Source organism: Protopterus annectens, chromosome 7.part0, assembly GCF_019279795.1.
Source record: "Protopterus annectens isolate FY-2018-M chromosome 7.part0, PAN1.0, whole genome shotgun sequence".
NCBI lineage: Eukaryota > Metazoa > Chordata > Ceratodontiformes > Protopteridae > Protopterus > Protopterus annectens.
In genome coordinates, this window is record NC_056739.1 from 458,248,429 (window position 1) to 458,275,951 (window position 27,523).

A 27,523-nucleotide genomic window follows, 5' to 3' on the forward strand; every position below is an offset into this window, starting at 1 on the left:
GGACAATCGGCTCCGGAGCCGACTGGGCTGGAGCCAAAACCAACTTTTGGAAGACTGGAGACTGAAACAGCCTTTGGAGTACCCTGTCTATGTCAGAATCCGACATTCTTGAAGACAGAGAAGAGATCGAACGAGTTCGAGTCGACTTCTCCACCGGTTCCGAAGGACTGGGGGACCGGCTCCGAATCGTCTTGATAAATATCGGTGCCGAGGGAGACTCCACAACCATTGTACTTTCCCTCGGAGCCGAAGTGGACTTCGGCGCCGAAGGGGAAGAGTCTGAGCTGGCAACCCTCATTGGCTCCGAAGACAGTGGAGCCGATGAAGATGACCCGCCTCTCGAAGCTCCAGCAGTCGGCTCCGAAGCCAGAGGAGTCGAGACTGGAGGCATCGAGGCAGACCGTTCCACCCTCTGCTCCGAAGTCAGTGGAGCCGATGGAGAAGTCTGCCGAGATTTCTTTGTGGCCGGTTCCGACGGGCTGGTCGGAGCAGACTTTCTTTTTCTTCGAAGGTGAAGAGGAAGAAGATAAAGCCTCCTCAAAAGAAGGTGTAATAAGCCCTTTTAGGATCAATTTGTTTTTCCTCGCTTGGAGGACCCGGGAGGAAAAAGCGTGACAAACGCTGCATGACTCCTGAAGATGTTTAGGGCCTAGACAATACACACACACACAGAGTGATCGTCCGTTATGGACATCTTGTAGCTGCATTTAGAGCATTTTTTGAACCCAGAAGGTCTGTGCTCTTTCGACATGATGACACACGAACACCGCTACCAAGAGAGAACTTTCAAAACTTTGTAAAAGAAAAGTAAATAAGGACAAGACCCCTCTAACGTAAACGGGATTACTTGCCCAACTAAACTACAACACTACAATGAGACTCGCACTAACACTTCAAACACACGCGAGGGCAAGGCCCCTCTAACTGAAACGGGATCCTTTCCCTCAAATTAAAGACAAGTTTACCAGAAAAAAATCACTCAAACTCACACAACAACGATAGCTGTTAAAACAGCTTTTGGGTATATCAAAAATTCTTGACAGAAATTCTTTGAAGAAAAAAGCACTTGGCTCAGCCAAGTCCAAGACCACGTCTTTGCTGTAAAGCGGCAAACGAGATCCGAGGAAGCAGTGGTGGTGCATCCTGGGATGTGGGATAGCTCAGCCAATAAGAGACTTCGTTCTATAGTATAGCGTGCAGAGTCGGAGCCGAGGATCGGCTCCGAACCCATCAGTACAGAATGTAGGCGAGATGGACATAGTACAGATGTTATGTGATCCTTTCAAGGATGCAACTGCAGTCCTGACATATGGGTTGAATACCATAGCCAACCTGGGGGTAGTAGGCACTAAGACAGATAGTGTAGCTAAAATGCCCTGCAGGACTGCAGAGGCAAACCCTGCTCTGGACCTTGAGTATAAAGGCAGGTGGTAATGTTTGGAAAATGTATGCACGGAGCTCCATGTAGCAGCTTCTAAAATGTCCTTTGTTGCCACTCCTCTTAAAAAGGCTGTGGAGGTGGCTGTAGCTCTGGTGGAATGTGGCCTGATGTCAGCTGGCACAGTTTTTCCATGAAAAAAAAAAAAGAGTAGCAGAATCGAATGCAATTTCCAATCCATTTAGAAACTGTCCATTTGGAAATTGCTTTTCCCTGCAATCCAGCAGCGAAAGCTACAAAAAGCTGGTCAGATTTTCTGAAAGACTTTGTTCTGTCCAAGTAGTAGCGCAACCGTCTGTGTATATCCAGGGTGTGCAGAAGTCTCTCCTTTATTTTGAGGGTTGGGAAAGAAGGTAGGCAGGTGAATAGCTTGCTTCAGGGACACCCTGGATACCACCTTTGGCATGAATGACAGATTGTCCTGGTGAAAAATGAGAAATGGTTGTATTGCCATAAGGGCCTGTAGCTCAGACTCTTCTTGCTGAGGTTACTGCCAGAAGGAAGGCTGTCTTCCAAGACAGAAATTGCAACTCTGAAGATGCTGCTGGTTAATTTTTCCAGCATGAAGTTGAGGTCCCATGCAGGCACTGGTGGTTTCCTTGGAGGGTTGATGTTCTTTATACCTCTTAGAAACAGTCAGCAATGGGTGAAAAAATACAGGCGGATCAGTGTTATATTTGGCAGATATTGCTGAAGCATGTATTTTTATGGAAGAATATGAAAGGCCATTGTGGAGCATTTCAGCCAAGTATTCCAGGATCTGTGGAATGCTCATCACCGATGGGTCTTGACCCTTTTTGCTGTTCCAGATAAGAAATCTCTTCCATTTTGCTGAGTATGTTTTTCTAGTGGAAGGTCTGCGCGCCTCCAGGATGATATCTTTTACTCTTTTGGAAAGTGTATCCTGAGTAATAGTCATGGAATCTTCCAAGCTGTCAGCTTCAATGTTTTCAAGCTAGGGTGTAGTGTCCTGTAATTGTGCCGTCAGAAGTGGCCATTGAGGAAGGAGCCACGGATTGGTGTCAAGCTCCGTAGCAGTGGGTACCAGTGTTGTCTTGGCCAGTCTGGAGCCATCAGTATGACTTTCAGTTGCTCTGTCTATCTTTAGTAACACCTTGGTCATCAAAGGAAGAGGTGGGAAGGCATAGTGTTAGAGAGTTCCAACTGAAGGAGAGCGTGTCCACCTTCCATGCTTGAGGATGGTATGTCCTTGTGTAAAACTTTTTCAGATGGTGATTGAAGTGGGAGGCAAAAAGATCTATATCCGGCCTTCCCCATGCTTGAGCTATTTGTAAGAAAATGTCTGGATGCAACATCCATTCGTGTGGATCCATGATGTTTCTGCTTAGGCTGTCCGCCCAACATTCCTTCCCTGGTACAAACTGGGATTGTAGCTCTATTTTCAATTGTAGGGAAATATCCCAGAGATTCATTGCCAGTCTGCAAAGAGGGTAGGAATGGGTACCTCCTTGCTTGTTTATGTACCACATAACTGTGGTATTGTCTGTCTTTATTAGTAGATGGCCCTGATGCATGAACTTTTCGAAGGCCTTGATTGCATGCATCACTGCCAGCATTTCTTTGTGTCCATTGTCCTTGAATGCATCTGCCCTCCATGTGCGCCCCACATCCATGGTCTGAGGCGTCTGTTATGGTTTGACTTGTATGAGGCTGGCTGAAAGGCAGACCTTTGTTTATCTGGCTTGCTTGAGCCCACCACAGAAATTCCTTTTGAAGGCATGGAATGAGTGGGATCAATGTTTCCAGGCTGTGGTTGTGCTGAGACCATAGACTTTTTAGGTACCATTGTAGTTTCCTCATATGCAGTCTTGCATGTGGAATCAGAAGAATGCAAGATGCCATAAAACCCAGGGCCTGCAGGATTTTCCTTGCAGTCATCTGGGTGTGTGTTGCCAAACTTCTGAAGTATTCTGGTAATTGTTTTTCTTTTGTCAGAAACGCCATCTGGGTGTTGGTACAGTGTGGCACCCAGGAAAGGTATTTGTTGGGATGGTACGAGACTTTATTTCTGAATATTGACTGTATATCCCCAAGGCCTGCAGTAGGTGAATGACATAGTCCAAGTTTTTTAACAAGGACTGTTGGCTGTCCGCTTGTATAAGGCAGTCGTCCAGGTAAGGGTATATTTGTATCCCCTGAAGTCTGCAATGTGCAATTACTGATGCCAGGCATTTCGTGAACACTCTGGGTGCAGTAGATAAGCCAAAGGGCAATGCTGAGAATTGATAATGCTCTGAGCCTGCAAGAAGTCTGAGGTATCTTCTGCAACTTTATCTGATTGGGACATGCAGGTATGCCTCCTTGAGGTCCAGAGTTACCAGCCAAGACTCCTTGCCCAGCATGGGAAGGAGTTGCTGTAAAGTCAGTATTTTGAATTTTGGCACAATAAGTTAAGTATTCAGTGCGGACAAGTCCAGAATGGGTCTCCATTGGTTTTCTTTTCTTGGAACAAGGAACAGTCTTGAATAAAATCCTTGGCCTTGTTCTGCAGAAGGAACATTTTCTATTGCTCTTATTTGAAGTAGGTTTGTTATTTGTTTGAGTGCCTCTACCCTTTGATTTGGTGGCAGGTTTGGCCTGCCATGTCTGGTTGGCAGTATGAAAATGGAATCTGTATCCTTCGTCCATATCCAGTATCCATTTGTCCTTTGTAATACTGTGCCAATTGAGAATAAAGATAATTTTCCGCCCAAAGGTGCTTCTAATTGAGCCCTGAACGGCGGAGTCAAAGTAAAGTCATTGAGATTGTCCTGGCGGAGCAGTGGAAGGTCCTGCCCCACCTCTCTGGTTCGGAGGCTGCCATTGACGTCCTCTGTAGGAGCCTCGAGTTTGCCCTCTACCTCTGCCACGTCTGTTTTTGCCTCTTTGAAATTTGTCTGCGTCAGGAAAGGACCAATGCTTAGGCCAATTCCTGCTGAATCTTGGAGGCTGTACCTGGAGGAAATCTTTGACCGTTTGCACCGATTTTGCCTTTTCCTCTATTTTCTTTAAAACCTCTTGTGCAGTAGCACCAAATAGCTTATGTTTCTCTAGTGGTGCGTCCAAAAGCTTAATTTTCACATGGTCTGGCAATGTTTGTTCCTTTAACCAAGCATGTCTGCGTATGACCGCACCTGTCATTGCTGCTCTACATGAAGCTTCCAATGCATCATATCCACACTGAAGGAAATGGCTGCTAACCTGCTAAGTATTATGAACCAATTCCTGTAACCCCTTTCTATCTAATGGTTCAGGGGAAGCCAGTTTCTTTTGCAAGTCATCCAACATGTATTCCTGATACTGAATCATATGAAATTGACAATTTAATGCTCGCATAGAAAGGGTGGAAGATGTATATACTTTCTTGCCCCACCTTTCTAAAGCCCTAGAATCTCTTTCCGAAGGGAGTGGGTTCTTAGCAGTAGTGGAGGAAACCCCTTTAGGCCCCTGAGAAATAGTTTCAGGGTCAGCAGTATGGCCCTTGTACAGAAATTGGTGTGTCTGGGACCCTGTAGTACCTGTCTGGCTTGACAGGAGCAGGGGGGAAGGGAGTCAGGGGAAACACTAGATTCTAAGTACACATCATCTAAAACATTTAAAACTGGAGGAATAGCTAAGGGTCTATGCTGAGGTAGCTTTAAAAATTCTCTTAAGCTTTTCCTAGAATCTGAGTATTCTTGGCCTTGCCATTTGAAGTGTTCCCTCATGGAATGAAGCGTTTCCCCAAAGGAAAACTCCTCAGGAGGAGAAGCAGAGGGAATAGATTCCTCCGCATCAGAATCCTCATAGGCCGGGAAGGCCTCCTCCTGGTAGTCTGAATGTGCAGAATCACCCGAGGCCTCATCGGAGGACTGGGAGTCTACCTGCTCAACCCTAGGCCTCTTGTCAGAAGGCCGCTGAGAGCCTCTATATGGATGAGGCTGCGAACCCCTAATTAAAGAAATAAGGTTCTCAGCAAAACTTAAAATTTGAGAACCAGAAGTGGATCCCAGAGAAACAGATCTTGGAGGGAGAGACTTAGCCTGTTTGGCAGCCTTAGCACGTGTGTAGGCCTTAATGGACAGACACTGGAGGCCTGGCAGCCCCACGTGCTGGAGTAGTCTTATCCCCTGAAATGGTGTCAGAAATATCCTGGGCTGCAGTCTCAGAGGGGAGCACAGAAACAGACAGAGCTGGCCTCCGGTACTGGAGTAACCGGTGGAGCGGTGTCGTCAGCCTGTAGCTGTTGCAAAACCGGCTCAGAAGAGACAGACACTCGCGGTAGGCCTAAGCGTGGTGTCAGCAGAGACCGCAGGTGTCGGTCCTTATCCTTCCGTTTTTTCGGTAAATGTGCTGTCGGAAGCTCCGACGGCATGATATAACAGAAATCTTCCCCAAAATAATCCTGTGCAAACTGACAGACGCCCAAGAGTGCGTTTATTGAAAGAGGCACAAGCTGCACAGGCCGAGACGTTGTGTTCTGGGCCTAGGCAGGGTAAGCAGTAAGAGTGGAAATCCTTGAGGTATTTGTTTCCCACAAGTTAAACAATTAACTTTTTCACTTTTATCTGACATCGGCTGAGGCAAGAAAAGGTCCCCAACAGGGTACTTGACTTTTTTGAAGACTTCAGTAGCTGAAAACACAGAAGCTGGTCGACCGGCACTTGCGAACTGCTTCTGCTTCGGGCGCCACGCGGCAAGAAAGACTGAAGATGGCATCGGCTGACATTTTTATTCCCCAGGCGCTCTGACGTCGGGGAAAGGGTGACATCAGCCGACGTCAGACCCAGACTTTGGAATCCGGCCGACCGAAGGGCTGCCTGAGGCAGGACAACCCATATGTCAGGACTGCAGTTGCATCCTTGAAGGACATCTGCTGACCAAATCGGACAAACCAAAAAGAAACCACAGTGAGGTTTGAAAGCCCACCTACTAGAAGGCTCAAAGGACCAGACAAACCAGTGGATATTTGATCCAAGGCAGAAATGGTGAAGCCTCGGGGAGAAAATTCCCAGGGTGTAGAGGGAGAAAAGGGTCAATGAACCCAACCTGGGAGCCCCTCAACAAAAAAGTGAGCTAGGAATGCTCAGTTTCAGAGAAGGGGCGTTTCCATCAGTCAGCACAGTGGGAGAATGGGTCCGAGTAGTCAGATCCAAGGACAGCGTAGAAACAGTAGAAGGAGCTGAAGATATCTGGATATGGCTGGTTAAAAGCAGGGAGATCTGCATGTTGACAATCTCCCCTTGGATAATGTGGTGTCCCAAGTCCCCTCCTTTCAACCTTGATAATGTTCTCAGGTTTACTAGCCAGAGTGGAGGAATCATTGCCAGGGATAGAAGACTCTTCAGGACAAGCTTGGCCCTAGTTGCACCGACAGCACCGGAACTAAAGTGTTCACAAATATTACACTAGGTCTAAGTGAGCAGCCCAGTGAGAGAGTAGATGCACCAACCATGCAAGTCATGGGAAGGAGTTTGTGGTTCCACATACAACTCATTCCTTCCAACAGAGCTCAAGCACTCTGCACAGTAATTTCAAATGGGTGGAGCCTACATTTTTGATAAATTATGTCCTTACTTTTCAAACAAAATGTTCACATCTCTGGAACATTAAGGATTACTCAAGTGTAAAACTCCAACGCAAACTACTTTTAAAGCGGTAGTATTCCTGAGATTCTAGGTCTTAAAAACTGGATTTTTACAACTCCGAGTAAACACAGTAATTGGCAAGTCTAATGTTTTTTAAGTGACCAATCAAGTTACGCACAGTTAGCAGCATTGATTTATCCAACTGGGAGCCTTCATACGAGGCTATGCAGTTCTGACAGCCACCAAGATATTTGAATTATGATTACATCACTGCAGTAACGGATTAATACAGATACTTGCACTAGACAGATGCTAAATATAATTGAATTGTCCGTGTAACAGTTAACAGGAAATAGAGTCCTATGCTGCATGGGTTTGACATTATGTAAACAGGCAATATTTGACACCTACACAAGTCAGCAGGATGCAAGTAGAGTAAGACACCTGCAGGTGTCACTAGGCTTCAATGGAGTAGAGTCAAATCAGTTATCCATTAATAGTCAAACACAATGTACTGGAAAACAGCCAAGGTGGTGCAGCGGTTAGCATTGTCGCCTCACAGCAAGAGGTTCTCCCGTTCGATTCACAGCTGGAGTGCCTTCTGTGTGGAGTCTGCATGTCCTCCCTGCAGCTGAGTGATGTTAAAAGACATGCAAGTAGGTGTGAATGTGAATGGGCGTGCCTTCGTTGAAGGTTGGGTGTCAGGCTGGCAACTTTGCACTGTAAAAATCCACTGCCAATCATGAGCGGACCGGAGTTGCGCTGTGGCAACCCCTAACCAGGAAAAGCCAAAAGTCTTATCTTACCATAGTCTGGCAATTGTGTTATCACGTCTTCATTTCACCACACGGTCTTGGATTGGACATCAGATCAGAGCCAGCAATAGATTGATCCAAGGCTCTGGCTCCTCCTTATCCCGTAAGGCCCTGCTGCTCTCAAACCCCCTGATGGAGTTTGCCACTATACTCCAGAGCTATTCCCACCAAGGGAAAACGAAACTCACTCCCACCTTCCTCCACTAGAAAACCAGAAGGGGGTGGGTAATGTGCTGAATGAAGACCTAGGATAACACATTTGATGTTATCTGTGTCTTCATCACCACAGGGTCAGAGTCCCTAGCTATCATACATTCTCGGAGGCCTCAAAAGGAGGTGCCAGAGCACTGTGGAGCCAAAAGAAGCCGTACTCCAACTAAATCCAGTTAATAATGGGATATGAAAGTGAGGATTAGATGAAGTGGCAGCAGCACAGATATCAATAGTAAGCCTTACTACAAAGGCTGAAGTAGCCATAGATCTAGAATGGGCTGTAACATGGCCCAGAATACTCAGGTGATTCAGATTACAGACCGTACAGATGCAGCTAGAAATCCACTTGGAAACAGTGACCTTGAGACTGGGAGACCATGCCTGTTCTCAAAGAAGGCCACAAAAAGCTGCTCGGACTTCTAAAAATCCTTAGCCCTATGAAAGAACTGAAGTTGATGGAACATGTAAGGTATGAAGGATATACGCCCCTCTGTTGGAATAGTTGGAGAAAACACTGAAAGGTGAATGCATGGGATTAATGGTAGACTTGGAAGCAACCTTTGGTAAAAAAGGAGGGATAAGTTCAGAGAGACCCTGTCCTTGTGAAAGGTTACACAAGTAGTGGAAAAAGCCTGCAGTTCTGAATCCCTCCTAACTGAAGTGACAGACCAGAAAGGCCCTCTTAGGAACAGGCTCCATGTCCAGTTTGTTCCAGGCCCTGCTGGCAATCAAGATTCACTAACTAGAAAGCAGAGGGGGTGGGGGGACGGCTAGGAGGTAGACAGGCCTGTCCTGAAGGCCTTCAAAATTGACTCTTCTGAAGCCAATGGCTGCGGAGACCATCCCTGGATTGTAGATGCTGAAGGACGTCTTCAAAGGAGATATCAGGTGGAGATCTGGGGGGCCCATCTCCTTCCTTGAAGTCGGCATCTTTGGTAAGGGACTCTGCAGAGGAGTCTAGGTGCCGCCTCTTGAACTCAAAAATTAAACTACCTCCACTGGGGGTTCTGGGGAGGACTTTGAAGAGACAGGGACTCCCAGAGGGGAGGAAACACTCCTGAGGGCTGAAAATCGGGAGGGTTGACCTGGGACAGGATGAGGTGTCTCGCCAGCTATGGTACAGAGGCCAGGAGGGACCTGGAAATGCGGCAGACTAAGATTCAGACCTGGAGAAGGTACTCTACCACCCAGAAGGTAGAGGGGCTGGAAGTGAACCCATTCCCCCATGTCGGAGGGTAAAGTTCCCCAGAGGGGAGGAACACCCAGAAACTGCTCCTGACCCCCAGATATGGTCTGGAGCCATCAAAAGTCGAAGTGCCAAGAAGAAGGGACTGGCCCAAAAAGATGGTACAAGACCCCCCCACCCCACCCAGACCCAGTGTTGACCGCTCTGGCACAGGGCTCACTCAGTTCTGAGTAAGGAAGAACAGAATAAGCCAGGGGATGCCCAATGGGGATGAGAAAAAGAGGAATACTTGGTCACATCAGAATCTGGCTACAAACTTCCTAGTCCCTAGAATGCAAACCCAAAGGGGATGGGAGGAGAAGGAGAAGAGGCTCCCCTGGCCAGATGGGCAGGAGACCCAACTATCTGGGCCTTGAGAAAACTAAATCATACTGTCCATATCTGAGGGCAGAAGACTCTTGGACAACCTAGAGGAGGAAGAGGAGTCTGTGGACTTGGAGACCTCCCTGACCTACTGCCAGGCTCTGGGGAACAGATCCAAGCAGAAACCAGTCTGGTCTGAGGCATCTGAAGTGGAAGCAGGCTCAAAGTTACTGAAATCGGATCCAAAGGCCTAGGTGGCTCAGTGGTCTGATCTGAACCAGTTGGATTAGAGGGTCTCTGATCAAGAGAGGACATGGATCAGACCAAAAACTCCACAGCCCTTGGCTCCAAAGACCTTGGATCCAAGGCGGACCAGGTTGGGATTGATTTGGGGACTTAAGATCAGACACTCCTGGTTTCTTGGCAGGAACAAGCAAAGCAGAAGGGGTCTGATGAGGAAGCCTTCGAGGGGGAACAAACTGACCCCCTTGCACCAAGCCTTTCAGAAGCAACTTGTTGTGGCGCTCTGCTAAAGCCCTGGGGTTAATGCGGCACAAAGGTTGCACTCAACCTCCAGGTGGAGTGCCCAAGCAACAGACACTCCTTGTGCGTATCGGATTAAAGCATTTTTCGGACTGCACGAGGAGCACTTCTTAAAACCAGCAGGCCTAAAAGACATGCTACTCACTAAATTCACTAACACAAGCATGAGAAGCACCAACAGCTAACTAAAGAAAAAAGGGCACCAAAGTCCACACAATTTTAGATATTTAGTTGGGTCTAACAGGGAGGAGGATCCAAGCTATAAAAAGAACAAGACTACCTACACTAAACACTACAACTACCAAACTGTGCAGGAGAAGTTTTCACTTAGCTAGCCAGAATGACTGAGTCTGCACCACAAGCATGGCAAACCAGATCTGGAGGTTTGAGAGCAGCATATGAGAGGGAGAAGCCAGAGCCTTGTATCCAATTGTATTTTGCCGGCTCAGATCAGATGTCTGATCCACGATCCTGTGGTGATAAAGACATGGATAATGTCTGAGCTAAGCAACTACACAAACACTACTGCAAGAAAGCTAACTAGGGAGAACGCCACACAAGGTGAGAAAAACAGTGAATGCTGTGGAATCACTCAACACCAACAGTAACAAACTTGATACCATCTAGTAAAAAGGAGGAGGAGAAAATATGGCATAAAGGCACACAGGATACAACCCCACCATAGCTTAAGATCAGGCTGCAAAAAAGATCTGCGGTAATTCCGTACAGATTTTGCATTATGGGGAGAGGAGACCAGGCTTGGGTGCAAAGTCCTTTGGAATTGGTCTGTCTCTGATCAGAGTTGGATCTAGTAACAGCTTGAACCTGGATGAAAAAGACACTGAATCTGCTACTTAAACCCTTCTCAGCAAACAAAAACCTACAAAATTACCTGTGGCACACAGTGTACATGGCACATCAAAAACATAAAATGTTAGTCTCGCAGGTCACCCACTAAACGCAGCCAAAAAAAACAAGAATTCCTTAACCGATAATTTGCTCTGCAGTCAAATGAATTAGTTTTACTAGTTTTGAATGGTTCAGGAAAGGCAGCTAAGGTTTCACATCTTGAGTACATAACAGCTATTAAAAACATGGATATACCAGACAACCCTGTTGCAGCCACCTGTCTGGTACGAAACAGATCATAGCATTACTTAGAACAAAAGCACCCAGGGGCAGGATGAACCCAAACCAGGCCCTCTCCTCTGTTCAACCAGATCATACTCCTAAATGCCTGTGAATGACCCCACAGACCTCAAGGAAGCCAGCGTACCAGGTCAACACAAGTTGTAAGTGTATTTGGTTATGTAGGGGAAAACATGGGCCTGATGAGGGGGACAGCTTAAGGAAGAACCGAGGATCCAGACTGATGGAGATGAATGATAAATGGAACTGAACACTAAAAGAAATGGGCTTGGAATGTTGTGCCAGAGAAATTCAGATCCAACGCAGTAGCCAAAATGGGTGATCAGCATCAGTGGGCTACCAATTCCAGATAGTCAGCAGCTTCAGAATCCACCAAACCTACCAAGGAAGAGTGAGCAGAATGTTTGCAGACTTTCCTTTTATCTCACTTTCTCCAAGGCATTCTGCCTGCCTCTCTCCTATCCATCAACAGTCAAAGAAGAGACAAAGCAGTCTGGGTAGGGGCCAGGGAAGCAGCATGCTCCTCCCATGCTTGGCTCTTCGATCTTTTAGAATCATGGCTCCAAATGCCATGTAGGCCTGGCAATCTGTATCAAGGTGGGCTAATCCCAAACTGACGCAAGGGTCATGGGGGTCTTGGGGACTGTGCGACATCACTCAAACCCAAAACCTTGTCCACTGAAAATGAAGCACCATTAAAAAATGTTACTGCTACCTACACAGTTATCATTTAAGCATAAAAATAACTCTGCAATACCAAGACTTAATAGGAGTTATGCTTACAGGAAAATGACGGGAGCAGGGCTAGTAGACATGCACGTTCATATGGCGATCTCCAAGGCTACAACTAGGAAAATAATCCTAATGCTAAAAAGGATAAAAATGCTAATTAAATCACAGGTCGACACTGACAGAAAAAGACACGGGACTATTATCCAAGAACTGCTTAAAAATAAAGCCACAACTGGCATTTGGAAATGGTTTCATGGCTTCTGGATATACTTATTAGCTACTCCTTAAGTTTGCATTTATTTGCAAATGCCCACAAATTCATTTTCTTGCAAATCAGAGCTTAGTACCATGCCAAATATTGTTTCAAACATTTAGGAAGTGAATGATGCAAAATTTATTGTATTAAGTAAATGAGAAATTAAAATTGCCCCCAACTTTGGGCCTTTGCCTACTCCCAATTACTTCTAACAAGTCCTAGAACACTAGCAAAAGAAAAAAAGAGCTATGCTTCAATATTTACAATTGAAGAAACTGGAGGAGTTGCTACCTTAACTTCAAGGTGAAACACACTACTAATCTTCATACAGTAGCCTCCAGAAAATACTGTACGGAAGACACTCACCCATGTCCAAAGACATGGCATTACAAATCCATATGCCTCTGGCAGCCAAACGTGGTAAGCTCATCACAAGTACAAAAAGGAATTGTGCAGACAAATTTCATGTTAATGGACTGAATGCTCATTTAATGCAAAGTATATATTGTATGAAGGAGAAGTCTGAAGGCTTTTCACTGATGAAAAATGAGCACGTAACGCTGCTGCTGGAGAGCCACACTATGGTATGAAAAAGCAAGCTAGTCTAAGACAGGAGGCTTCTTAAATGGTTATCAATGTCACTTAAAGTAGATTACAACTTAAAGAAAATCAAAAACAGCCAAACTCCAGAAGGATTAGAGACTATGAAAAAGCATCAGGAGTTCTTGTGGAGATAAACTAAACCAAGGAAGGTGCATGGTAGTAAGAGGATGAGTTCACAAGCTATGGTTGATGGCTAGTGGGAAGTGTTCAAGCACATGAAGTTAATCATGCAAGAAAAAACGCTTCTAATTCAGTACAAGTGAACATTTCTTGTCACACAGATAAGGCAGATAGGATTAAGAAACGTTACCCTCCGGATTTTTTTTTTTTTTTTTTTTTTTTTAACGTACTGAAGACCTTACCAGCTCAGGTTTACAACATCCAAAACCCTTGAAGATAGGGACAGCACACCTGGAACTTTTACATGCTATGTCAGATAAAACTACATAAAGAAAATTACAGTTGTGGCCTTTATTTAGGTAGACTTCTACAAGTGGGCAATTTTGAGGTTATATGGTGTACCCAAGTATGCGGTACACATCTGCCATAAATCTGGCAGAAACAAATGAAGTTTCTTGCTCGGACTAATTTGTCAAATAATTTTAGAGTACTAATTTCCCTTTCTACAGTGCATCATTTGACAGGTCACATTCAAATAAATTACATTTTCTTTCTGAAAATATTTTTATGGGAGTGATGCACAGCACATACCTTCATTTAAAATGCTCTTTACAAAATTATGAAATGCAACCGGTACTTATAAAAAAGGTTCATTAGGTGCTATGCTACTGATCTGTGAGAATCTTAAGGACAGCCCTCCATTTCCATGGCAGGCTTTAGCCCTAATATTTTGTATGGATGATCCAGAGACGAGCAGAAAAAGGAACGTTGGGACATTTTTGTTCTCATCTGTGGGACAAATGCTAGACTGGGGCCGGGGGCAGACAAAGGGATTTCAACAGACTGTTTAATGATCCTCTCCCAGGCAGTGCCTTACAGTAAGCTACACTTACATAAAGGGCAATGTCAAATATGAGAAATGAGAAGTAGCACTCATTGAAGAGTAGCACCTATGCACTTGGAACATCAGACAGTGCTCCAACAAAAGGGATAAATGGTAATTGACAGTAAAGGAAGTGAGCCTCTTTCAATGTAGAGGAAGTGAGGCTCTTTCAGTGGAGAAAAATCACAATCCCAGAGTTACTTCCTTCTGCTGCCCAGCCGCAATTAAAATGAGAAGTGCACAATCCACTAGATAGGCTGCTTACACCAGTATGTGGCAGTTACTTGAGGATAACTACTTAAATGGCACAGACAATGCCATGTGGTGAGCTTTCAGGGGAGCTCAGGGTAATTCTCAGTAACTACCTCAACAAGCCCTTCTCTTCGTAAAAAATTTAAGCGAAGGGTTTCACTAGTCAGATGTTCTGTGAGAATACAGGAAGATAGGGACCATAACTACACTTCCCCAGAGCTAGATACTTGTGCCCAGCACGACAAGCTTATACAGCTCATAGCAGAAGTTTGAAGACATTGCCACAACCAGCACTGAAAATTCAGCCTTTAAGGCACTGTCAAGAGCAGTCTTTTTGGAGTCCACATGAAATGTAGAATCAAGGCCACTCCTGCAACTAACAAAGCTGAAGAACAATGAAAAGGTCACATAAAAATTACTGTTAATAGGGTAAGCTCACTGCAGACAAGTGTCCCTTTTCAGGAGTGACCGGTGAGCAGAGTTTGGTGAAAGACTTGCTCAGGTCAAACAGTATGATGCACAAGGTGGAAGGAATACAACTCTGTACCTAGTGTAGTGAAAGCAAAGGGACAACTACTTAGACTTGATTCTTTGCTCCTGCTCACTCTTACCTGCAATCTCTCTGCTATGATTTAATTTTGCATTACATAGTGTAGATTTTTTTTTTCTGGAATACCCATGAAGAAATTCTTTGGGAAAGTTGAACAGACTGTGGATAGAACTAGACAGCTCTAAACAGTTTTCCAGGTATTAAATTCCCATTACCAGCTCCAAGAACATGCTGACCCGTTTGCTCACAGAAGTGCTCAAGTACAAACATAGCCATATGAAAACTTCAAAGGGGGGACCAGGTCAGTGCAAACCACATGCAGACTCTAGGAGAGGCCACAATGCACTCAACAATAAACATTACCAGTTTAAGAAACCTGGGCAAGTTGCACCATGGAAAAAATACAGGCTAAAATCCAGAGTTCTTGAACTGAATTCTATTAACCCAGAGCCCCAAATTCAAATCAATTCAGAAGAGCTGGAAACACACATTTACGTAACCCCACAGCTTTGAGACAACAGCAAAGTGAAAGCAGGTCATAACACCAAGGAAAAGTGCAACATTTTTATCTCTTGTCCAAAATGGGCTCTGCAAATGATGGCCCAAACCTTCCAAAAGGTAACCAGTAAAAACAACAAGCGCCATGCCTAGAAAGTTAACTGGCCGCCAAGTCCTAAGTGGACCACTACAAAAAAAAAAAATTACTCACACTGAACTGCAACCTGGGAAGAGTTTACATTGTGGGAGAACCCCCTTCCCCAAGAAATACAAACCAGGACTACCAATCCCCATTACCCTACAAGGAGTAACAGGGGGTGGTCTTCCTTACAGTATTCAGCAACTGCAGATCACTCGCACATGCTCTGTTGGCTTGAGCAATCCCCACCAATACTGAACTAGCTCTAGTAAAGCAACAGCGACCACAAAAGGTTTGCTTCCCATCCTTGTCTGCAGGCAGTAAAGTGGGTTCAAGTATCCATTCTGGATGTGGGTGGGCACTACAGCTCCAAAAACTATACAGAGTAAAGCCATGGCCTACCCAAATGCTCCAACACACCAATGTAGCTTAAAGCAAAGGGCCAGAATTAGATTGAGCAAGAGAGACGGATCCAGTGTACAGCCCCATGCAAGACTAACCCAAACTGAAAAGCAGAATCAAAATGAGGTTTTGCCTGTGTAAGATTAGCAGGCCATCTCCTTCTGTAGGTAAATAGGTTTCTTCCTTCTCCAAAGGACTAGGGAACAGAAACAGAACTAACTCTCCATCTCAGGGGTGGCAAGCAAGGATGCAACACTTCTATAGCTAAAACACAGTACTGCTAAACAAAAGCACCCATCAATAAACAGCTCTGCCTGACCAAGAGAAGGACAGGTGAATCCCCACTGCTCTGTAAAGGCAGACACCAAAACCATCTTTGGACTTAATCTACCAAATCAACACACAGCTGGTCCAGCAATAACCCAAAGGGAAGCTCTACAAGTCCAGACTTGGAGATGGATTTGCATTCCTAGAACTGCTTCAAACAGAAAGCCCTGCAAGTTGGACACAAGACGTAAAAACAAAGCATAAAAACCTTACCCAGGATTTCCAAACTTCTGGCAAGTTTTATTCCAAGTGTCCAAGATGTACACACAGGGAAACTGGTGTCTAGGACTTCTAGTGACAGACTATGCAGAAGTCATGCCAATCTGCTGGAGTAAACACCTAGCAGAGGCATTTAAGGACAATCCAATCCAAGCTCATTATGCATCCTCAAAAGTTGGCTTTAAGGGAGAGAGAGGAGCCTGATGGATCTAAACTTCATTTAGTGCACAGATTACCAAAGACAGCCAAATAATTGCAATGACCTTAGCAAAACCATTTCCAGAACAAGAACATCCACACCAGACTTTCCAAAAAGTGGTCTAACTTATGGAGCTCTTAAAAGTGAAATTGATGTTTAACCAGAATCTGAAGAAAACAATCCTGCACACCCAAGACAGTGTGCAAGGAGAATTACTGAATTTCCTGCCTGCACTTTTTAAAATAGTTTTCTTAAAACTAGCATTTTATCTGTCTCTGGCCTAGCACTCAAGTGTGGGGTCACATTTACTGCACTGTTCTAACTTGATACTTGTGAACCTCTGCTTTCCTAAAAAAAAAAAATCTTGCTTTTTTTCCCCACTTTTGAGATTTAAAAGACTTCAGTTACAGACTTGCTGTTCTGAACCATTTGTAAGTTTCTTGGAGGCCATTGTTTGCTTGGGCTAAAGGCAAGTCTCTGTGTTAATCAGTGGCAGTGAAACATTAAGAAGCCTGCCTGCCCCTGTGGGAGTGGTTACTGCCTTGAAACTGTAGTTTTATTGGCCATTTTGGGTCAATTCCTAACTCCTTGATCTCCCTCTCTTAAAACCCTCTTTGTGCTTTTGCGCGTGTTTGCACATAGCGCAACATGGGGCAGCGCCGCCTAATTGGGTTTACACTATTCCTGGCTCCACAAAGTCTGCTCTTCACTTTTTCCCTTAGAACTGCTCTCTCTCAAATTAAAACACCATATTCTCATTCTAAGGCCCCTCACTGGTCCAAATAAGTAATTTTACAAGTTAGCACTAATAAACCATAAGCACAACTTAGTCTTATACTCTCTACGATTACCTTGGCCCCTATTGGTCCGTTTTAATTCAGTTCCCTATATTACTCTAGCATGTCCAAAGGTCAATGGTTTCCTCTCCAGTCCAGCTGGTGAATCTAGGAATTTTGAGGCAATGTTACAACTGTCTCATGTACACAGACAACCCTCTCCTCCTCCAAACAGGTTCAAATATATGTGAGAAATGCAACCATATAGCCAAACTGGAGGCTGAACTCTCATCTCAAAACTGGTGTAACCAGTCAGGAGGAGACGGTAACCTCACACAACACAATTCCAGTATCATAGTCCCACCACAATAGCAAACCAAACACACAAAAACATACTCTGAGGCTCTAAATAAAAATCTACCCAAGCAAGAGACCTCCAAAGCAGACATTCAAGCAAACGCTGCCCCAAAAAACACGTACAACACATAGCACACAAAATCAATGTGCCAAGCAGTCATAGCCCTTAAGGCCGAACACACCTGATACTCTTGTAATAGGTGACTATTGTCAGACACACAGACGTCCCTCTCACCAGGCTGAATAAAGAGAAGGTCACAGTGAGCTGCCTGTCGGGCGCTAGGATCCACCACATAACGCAAGCACTCAGGTCACTCCAAAGCAAATACAAATTGGACTCAGTCATTGTACATGCTGGCGTGAATGACCCGAGAAGTACCTCCCTCGACTACATGGAGAAACAGAGGAGCTCTCGGATAATGTAGCCCAGGCCGGTATGACCCTGACCTTGAGCAGCATCTTACCCTCACCTAGAATGATGCCACAGTATAGAGACAAAATGATAGATTTTAACAATTGGCTAAAATTTTGGTGTCATTCAAATGGGATCCAGTGTCTGTCAGCCTGGGATGACACGCTTGACAAGCCACGTTGCTTCGCTAGGGACGGCTTGCACCAGTCACCCCTGGGCTTTCGGATATTGGCAAAGGCTCTTGTAACCCCCATAGTGCCTTTTTTAGGCAAGGCTCAAAAGTCAAACCCACCTCCATAGACAGCACAAGTAACAAGAAACCAAGGGTAATGCTGCTAAATGCCAGAAGTCTTAACCTCAAGATGCATGCACTCAAAGTTCTCCTCAGTATGGAGAGCATAGATATCTGTGCAGTGACAGAAACCTGGTTCAAGGCTCCAGAGAGCACCCCAGCACTACCAGGTTATACCTCATATCATGCTTTTCAGCCCCAAAACCCGGACCGAACCACAAAAGGAGGGGGAGTTTCCATATTTATCAAGGATATCCACACCTTCAGGTTAGTGTCACTGCACAAAGTATCTGAGACCATCCATGTGCAACCGACAGTGGACAAGACTGCTTTTCAGTTTATAGCATCCTACAGACCACCCACTCAAAGTCAGGAATCCCACTCGGCTTTCCTGAAAACATTGGAGAACATGAATATCTCTCCAAACACCATTATATCGGGCGACTTCAACTACCCAAACAGACTGGGAGCATTACTCAAGCGCCAGCACCTTAGCCCAAAGGTTCCTGGAATTTATAAACTCAAATGCTATGGAACAACTAGTCACCACCCCCACAAGAGGGGAAAACATACTAGACCTGATCATTACCAACATGGGGACTCTATGCTCCATACCAGAAGTATATCCTTCATTGGTAAGATCAGACCATAAATTAATTTCACTAGATATCCACATCCCGACCCCACCCCCAGCCCAGAAAAAGTACAGTTTTGTACCTACCATAAATGTAGATGTCTGAACTGGATAGCATCTGCAGTCATAACAAATGGGTTGTCCTGTCGTCAGGCAGCCCTTCGGTCGGCCGGATTCCAAAGTCTGGGTCCGGCTTCGGCTGATGTCGCACTTCACCCGAAGTCATCTCTGCTGGTCTTCGGGTATAAAGGCATCAGCTGACGCCATTTTCCTCAGTGTTTCTTGCCCCAGATGCCAGTTGCCCTCTTGGAAGGCTAAATTTTGGATAAATGCCAATGTTTCCAAAAAAGTAGAAGGCAAACACAAAAAATAAGCATGTATGTACATATATACAAACAAATGCACCATAAGAGACCCCCCCCCCCCAGCTAGCTATTAGGAGGGTAAATACCCTAGGAGTACCACAGAGGGGAAGGAGGGTGGGTAATCCTGACTGCAGATGCTATCCAGTTCGGACATCTACATTTATGGTAGGTACAAAACTGTACTATGTCCTTCATGGATGCATCTGCAGTCATAAATGGGTAGAATACCATAGCCAAACTAGGGGTGGAGGAAGAAAATTTATGGTGTAGTTTAGATCCCGAGCAGGGTTTGCCACTGCTGTACTGCAAGGGATCCTGAGTAGAGGTAAATTATAATGCTTGGCAAATGTATGCACGGAGGTCCAAGTAGCCGCCTCAATAATGTCTTTGGTTGCCACTCCTCGTAAGAAAGCTGTGGTAGTGGCTGTAGCCCTTGTAGAATGAGGTGTTATGTTCTGTGGAATTGGTTTTCCATGGTAGGAGCAACAGAATCTTATGCAATTTCCTATCCATTTGGAGATTGTCTGTTTGGAAGTTGCTTTTCCTTCCCTTCCTGTTGCATAGGCTACTAAAAGCTGGTCAGTTTTTCTGTTACTTTTGGTTCTGTCCAGGTAGTAGCGTAACTGCCTATGTACATCCAAGGTATGCAGCAGTCTTTCCCCCCTGTTCTGTGGATTGGGAAAGAAGGTAGGCAAGTGGATTGCCTGGTTTAAAGACACTCTGGATACCACCTTAGGCATAAATGTAGGATTAGTTCTCATGGACACCCTATCTTGATGGAAGATTAGGAAGGGTTGCACTGCCATTAAGGCCTGTAGTTCCGAAACCCTCCTTGCTGAGGTAATTGCCAGTAGGAAGGCAGTTTTCCATGACAGGTGTTGCAGATCTGCTGTTGCTGCTGGTTCAAACGGAGGGAGTGTCAACTTTTCTAGCACAAAGTTCAAGTCCCATGCTGGTAATGGTGGTTTCCTAGGAGGTTTTACATTCTTGATCCCTCTGAGGAACTGCCTGAGTAGAGGATGCGAAAAGACAGGTGGATCGAAGCTGTATTCTGCTGAAATAGCTGATGCATGTATCTTGATGGAGGAATAGGACAGGCCTGTATGTAGAAGCTCTGCCAAGTACTCCAGAATGTTAGCAATATCTATGTTCGACACATCTTTTCCTCTTTCAGAACTCCAAATGACAAACCTTTTCCATTTTCCTGCATAGTTTCTTCTTGTTGAAGGTCTGCGGGCTTCAAGGATAATGTCTTTAACCCTTTGGGAAAGGTCTGGGTTAGTTGCTGCTATGTGATGTTCCAGGCAGTCAGTTGCAAGGTTTTTAGGTTTGGATGCATGATGTTGTAGTAGTTCTGAGTTATCAAAGGCATCAGGGGGTATTGACCACATTCTCTCCCGAGACATGCTCCTCAGCAATGGGTACCAGTGTTGTCTTGGCCAATTCGGAGCTATCAGGATTATCCTTGGATGTTCCTCTGATTTTCAGTAGTACCTTGTGCATAAAGGGAAGAGGTGGAAATGCATATGCTGTCAGGCCTTTCCAGCTGAAGGATAGAGAGTCCACCTTCCATGCAAGTGGGTGGAATGTCCTTGTGCAGAATTTTTTGAGCTGGTGATTGAGTGGGGATGCGAATAGATCTATTTGTGGCGGCCTTTAAGATGTCCGGGTGTAGCATCCATTCGTGAGCATCCGAGGTGGTTCTGCTTAACATGTCTGCTAGGGTGTTCTCTTTTCCCGGCACAAATATTGCCTGTAACTGGATGTTGTAGCTGAGAGCCAGATTCCAAAGGTCCAAAGTCATTCTGCATAGGGGGTATGAATGAGTGCCTCCCTGTTTGTTGATGTACCACATGACTGTGGTTGTCTGTCCTTATCAAATGGCCTTCTTTGAGGAATGGTCCGAATTTTTGGATTGCCAGTTTTACTGCCAGCATTTCTTTTTGGTTTATGTGCAGGTGCAACTGGTCTTGAGTCCACAATCCTTGTATGCATTTGTCCAGCATGTGCGCCCCCCATCCTAGGTCTGAGGCGTCCGTTGTGATGGTTTGGCTTGCTCGAAAGTTGTGGAAGGGTAAGCCTGGGTTTGACTGGCATGCTTGAGCCCACCATAGGAACTCAAGATTTAGGCATGGGATTAGTGGGATTTCTGTTTCTAAGCTGTGCCTGTGCTGAGACCATAAATTCTTTAGGTACCACTGTAGCTTTCTTATATGCAGTCTGGCATGTGGGACCAAGATTATGCATGATGCCATGAAGCCCAAGGCCTGCAGAACTTTTCTTGCTGTTAGTTTGTTCTGCTTTGTTAATGCCAAGAAGTAAAAAGGGAGTTCTTTTTGTTTTTCTGCAGTTAGGAATGCCATTTGTTTTACTGTGTTCAATTCCGCGCCCAAGAATGTTCTTGTTTGGGATGGTATCAGCCTTGACTTTTGTAAATTGACAGAGTATCCCAGGGCTTGTAGCAAGTAAATGACCCTTTGTAAATCTGTTGTCAGCTTGCTTTTGTTGTCCGCTTGTAACAGGCAGTCGTCCAGGTATGGATAAATTTGGATTCCCTGTAGTCTGCAGTGAGCGATTACTGATGCCAGGCATTTTGTGAATACTCTGGGCGCAGTAGATAAGCCAAAGGGCAATGCTGAGAATTGATAATGCTCTGATCCTGCAAGAAATCTGAGGTATCTTCTGCAATTTGGTCGAATGGGGACGTGCAGGTATGCCTCCTTGAGATCTAGAGTTACCAGCCAACACTCCTTGCCCAGCATGGGAAGAAGTTGCTGTAGGGTCAGCATTTTGAATTTTGGGACAATGATGTATGTGTTTAAGACGGACAGGTCGAGAATAGGTCTCCAACTTCTCTTTTCTTGGTACTAGAAAGAGTCTGGAGTAGAATCCTTTGCCCTGTTCTGTTATTGGTACTCTTTCCACAGCTCTCATCTTTGTTAATTTCGCCATCTGCTGTAGAGCTTCTATTTTTTGATTTGGAGGTAGGTTTGGCATTCCTCTTTTTACTGGTAAGGTGTGGAAGTGGAACCGGTATCCTTGGTCTATGGTCTGCAAAACCCACTTGTCTTTTGTGATATAGTGCCAATTTTTCGAAAATAAGGCTAACTTTCCGCCTAAAGGTGCTGCTATTTGCTCCCTGGTAGGCGGTGTCAGAGCCAAGTCACTGTGATTGTCCTGTTGCAGTGGCTGTGGTTGTGTCTGTGCCTCTGTTATTGCCTTGCCACTGTCGTCCTCTGTAGGCACCTCCTCTGGATGGATTTCTGCCTCTAGAGCGTCTATTCCTGCCCCTTTGGGATTTTGTGGAGTCTGGAAAGGACCAATTTTTGGCAGGCCAGTTCCTGCTAAACCTTGGGGGCTGAACCTGTAAGAAATCTTTAACTGTTTGTACAGATTTTGCCTTTTCTTCCATTTTCTTCATTACTTGCTGGGCAGGTGTACCAAATAGACTGGCCTTATCCATAGGAGCATCTAACAGCTTTGCTTTAACATGATCCGGTAAGACCTGTTCTTTCAACCATGCATGCCTTCTTATCACTGTGCCAGTCATGGCTGATCTAAATGAAGCCTCCAGTGCATCATAGCCACATTTTAAGGAATGGTTACTAACCTGTTGGATATTATTCACCATTTCTAATACATATTTCTTATCTAAGGATTCATCAGAGGACAGTTTTTTAGTTAACTCATCAAGCATAAACTCTTGGTATTGGATCATATGAAACTGACAGTTTAAAGCTCTAGCTGAGAGAGTAGCAGAGGTGTAAACTTTTTCGCCCATCTCTCCAAGGACCTGGATTCCCTTTCAGAAGGAATAGGGTTTTTGCTGTGGTCGAGGCTACTGCCTTAGGCCCCTGGGATATAGTTTCGGGATCTGCAAGTGGGGCCTTGTATAGGTGGTGATGAGTGTCTGGCACCCTGTAAAATCTATCTGGTTTGGCAGGGGCTGGAGGTAAAGAATCAGGAGCAGTGCAAACATCATTAAATGCATCATCCACAACAGGCAGTACAGGAGGTATAGCTAAGGGCCTATGTTGTGGTAAGTGCAGAAAAGTCCTAAGCCTTTTCTTGAATCTGAGAAATCTTGTCCCTGCCATTGGAATTGTTCTCTCATGGCATGTAAGGTTTCCCCAAAGGAAAATTCCTCTGGTGGAGAGGCAGCTGGAATGGATTCTTCAGCATCGGAATCTTCATAAGTAGAAAAAGGAGCCTCTGGCTGGTCTGTAATGTCTGAGTCATCCGCAGAATCAGAGGACACTGGCTCGGGGGGCTCTGCTCTAGGTCTCTTCTGGGGGCTGAGAGGCCCTGTCTGGGTGAGATTGGGATCCCTTAATTAAGGATATTAAATCTTCTGCCAGAGTAAGCATTTGTGAACTTGAAGTGGGCCTGTGTGAGGGGGGCTTAACAGGCACTGATTTAACAGATTTGGCTGCTTTAGCCCTGACAAAGGCCTTAATAGACATGGCTGCAGGAGGCCTAGCAGCACCACGTGCTGGGGTAGAGACATCCAAAGGGATGGTGTCTGATAAATCACTAGGAACCACAGTTGTAGGCAAAATTTCTGAGGCCGATTCAACTAAGGTAGCAGGAGCCTCAGTAGTTGTCATGGATTCGGCTGAAGATTGACCGGTTTTCTCGGTTTCGGCGAAACAGAGACACTCATGCTTGCTTAACTGTGGTTTCGGCTGAAACCGGACCGCGAGTGTCGGTCTTTTCTTTGCGTTTTAACAATTTGGGTAGTCGGAGGATCCGTCGGCATAATGTACGCAAAATCTGAGCCGAAAAACTGTTCAGCAAACTCCGACCGACGCCTAAGCGTTCGTCGGTTGAAGGAAGCACAGGCCGAACAGGCTGCTACGTCGTGGTCTGGGCCTAAGCAAGGCAGACAGTAAGAGTGGAAATCTTTATGAGGTATTTGTTTCCCACAAGTTAAACAGTTATTGACTTTTTCTGACATCGGCTGAGGCAAGAAAGAGTCCAACGGGGTACTTAGCTTTTTAGAAGTCTTCGAAGTAGTATTCGGTAGTAGTAATCTCTGGATCTGACCGACTGGCACTTGCGAACAGCTTCTGCTTCGGGCGCCACGCGGCAAGAAAGACTGAGGAAAATGGCGTCGGCTGATGCCTTTATACCCGAAGACCAGCAGAGATGACGTCGGGTGAAGTGCGACATCAGCCGAAGCCGGACCCAGACTTTGGAATCCGGCCGACCGAAGGGCTGCCTGACGACAGGACAACCCATTTGTTATGACTGCAGATGCATCCATGAAGGACATCCACAGTGAAAAACTTCTCAAAAGCGAACTTCACACTTCTCAAAACCAAAGTGGAATCCTTCAAAGCCCCAGGGCCAGTAGAAACTATGGCCCAAACTGCAGAATCCCATATAAATGCATTCTACGGACATCTCCAGGAATGCATGGATCATGCCATCCCAAACAAAATCAAGACCCAATCATCCAAAGGCAGGCGTCCAGTCTGGTGGACCCCAGCCATAAATAAACTGTACAACAGAAGGAGGAAGCTACTACATGATAGAGCAAAATCCCTAAAAGGGAAGGCATCTCTGATCAGTACTAGCAAAAATTACGATCCCTCAAAATCGTCCAAGGCCAGCTTAGAGAAAAATTGCACAGGACACTAAAGACAATCATAAGGCATTTTTCAGTTATGTTAGGAACCTGAGATGCAGCTCCCAGACTTGTTCTGAGTTGATTCTAAATGACAAAAAAATACACTGAACACACAGACATTGCCAATATCCTGGCAGACCGGTTCAGTGCAAACTTCTCCACCCCCTCCACCCCCCAAAAAAGCAAGCATCTATCCCGGCAGAGTGCAGCCTCCCAAACATCTCTAATGCTCAGGTGAAGGCTGCCCTCTCCAAAGCAAAAAACACTGCTTCCATGGGACCAGATGGCGTCCCGGGTTGCATCCTACATGAACTCCAAGAAGAACTAATCCCTCAAATAAAACTGCTGTACAATCTCAGCCTCACTACAGGATATGTGCCCAAAGAATGGTGTACAGCAACAGTGGTCCCACTCCACAAAGGTGGTGCCTCTGCGGACCCTGGAAACTATTGCCCCGTAAGCCTGACTAGCCTAGTCTGCAAGGCTATGGAGAGGACCATCATGGAACTCAAAGACATTGGGGACCTACAGACATTAGATCCTACCCAATTTGGCTTCATCAAGGGCAGATCCTGCCTTTTGAACCTGGTCGACTTCTTCGAAACAGTCACCAAGGCCATAGAAGGGAAGGTAGTCCACACAGCTTATCTGGACCTTGCAAGGCATTTGACAATACCCCACTCGGGCATCATAGATAAGCTATCCAGCCTAAATATAAACCCCTATGTCACAAGATGGGTCGCAAACTGGCTCAAAGACAGAACCCACAGAGTCAGAGTTGCTGGAGCTATGTCAGACTCGAAACCGGTCACAAGTGGCATCCCACAAGGTTCTGTCCTGGGACCTCTTGTTCAGTATTTACTTTTCTGAGGTACAGGACAACGTGGGAGGACTATGGATCACCAAGTTCGCAGATGACTGCAAACTGAGCGCCATAATCGACTCTCCAGCTGACACAAACATCCTTCAAAAAGGTCTCTCAGAGATGGATAACTGGTGCCAGAGCCATGGTCTAAAGCTAAATGCCAAAAAGTGTATAGTCATACCCGTTGGAAAAAACAATGTGCCCACAACTTACCACATAGGTGGTAACCCATTAAGTTATGAGAAAGTAATTGGGGATATGGGGACCCAAGTTGATAGCAATCTCTCCTTTGACAACCACATTGCCAAAGTGGTCAGAAAGACCTACATAGCCCACCTCATCATGAAAGGATTCACATCTAGATCAAAAGAGGTAATAGTGCCCCTTTATTCATCCATCAGGCCCATCATAGAATACAATGCCCCCTTTGGGATGTACCTTACCCAACACCTGCAGCAATTAGAAAGACCCCAAAAAGTACCTCACCAGGAGGATCAAGGGACACAAACAGATGCAATATGCTGCTCGGTTAAAAAAATACTCGAGCTCTACTCAGTTGCATACCGCCTACTTCGAGGCGATCTATGCCTGACATATAAAGCTATGTCCAACCCAGAATTAATGGACATGCTCCACCTCAGTAAAACTAGAGCCACGTGCTTGAGGGACTTGCTCAGCACAGACATAGAACACGCTGGAGGGACAGATTCATAACCCAGAGGCTCCCTTCGCTCTGGAATAGAATTCCAATTCATGTTAGGCAGAGCACCTCACTGACTCTTAAAGAATCTTGATGAGCGGATGGGGGATCGTAGGTTTGTCCTGGGGATTACTTCCGTGTCACTATTAGACAGAGGCACAGTAAACTAAACTTTAAAAAGGGCACAGTATACTCAAATCAAGGGGTGGAGTAAGCCAAACACAATCGGGCTGGACTTATAGGTTCATAGGTTTATACTAGGCTATCTGCCCCAAGGCATTTATAAGCCTAGCCCAAAGTTTTGTGGCTTATGCCACCCTTATTATAAATGCCCCAAGGCAGATAGCCTAGTATGAACCTAAGCCTGTGCCGGGCAAGAAAAAATCCTAAAAGGTGAAATCCCACATTAGTAACATTTCCTACCACCAGTGCCTGAACCACGGAACTTGGCAGAGACTCAAATGCCTCCTCAGGTATTCTTGCGTTTAGCCACTTGGCTCAACTACCACAAAGCAAACAGCCATGTACCCTTAAAAAGGTTAATGTCCATATGAAGTAAGTTTCACACCTAAAACCCGACTTACTGCAGAACATTAAGACTCTAGCAAGTTTTGCCTTTTGATTATCACAATTTAAGATTGGTTTGTTATGCTGGAATTTCCAGCCTATGTAAAAATCGGCCAGACTGCCCTTCAACACAGCAATGCACGCAAGCACTATTGAGGGAGTGGACTACAGTTCAGCAGTCAATGACTTCGGCAAGACTACAAATAGAATGATGCTTTGTCCTTTGCTACAGCCACATCTCACGATAAACAAGATTTTGCAATACAGTACACTTACAGCTTTGGCTCACCTCAATGTTTGCTCATTAAGTTAAACCACAAGATGAAGCAGAAATTCTCTGCAAGCCCAGGCCTGCCCACTCACATGGCAGTAGATTTAAAAAAGAAAAAATTGAGAGAAGGAAATTTCGGACTACTCATCGATTAAATGTCAAAATGTTACTGCTTGAGAAATAAAGTTGATCCCTTAA

General features: G+C 45.3%; 1 protein-coding gene across 1 annotated transcript in view; it reads right to left on the minus strand.

The window, feature by feature from the left end:
* Positions 1–27,523, minus strand: part of POLR2A (RNA polymerase II subunit A) — a gene marked incomplete in the record, with an annotated part of 2,048,627 nt that overhangs the window by 1,945,268 nt on the left and 75,836 nt on the right.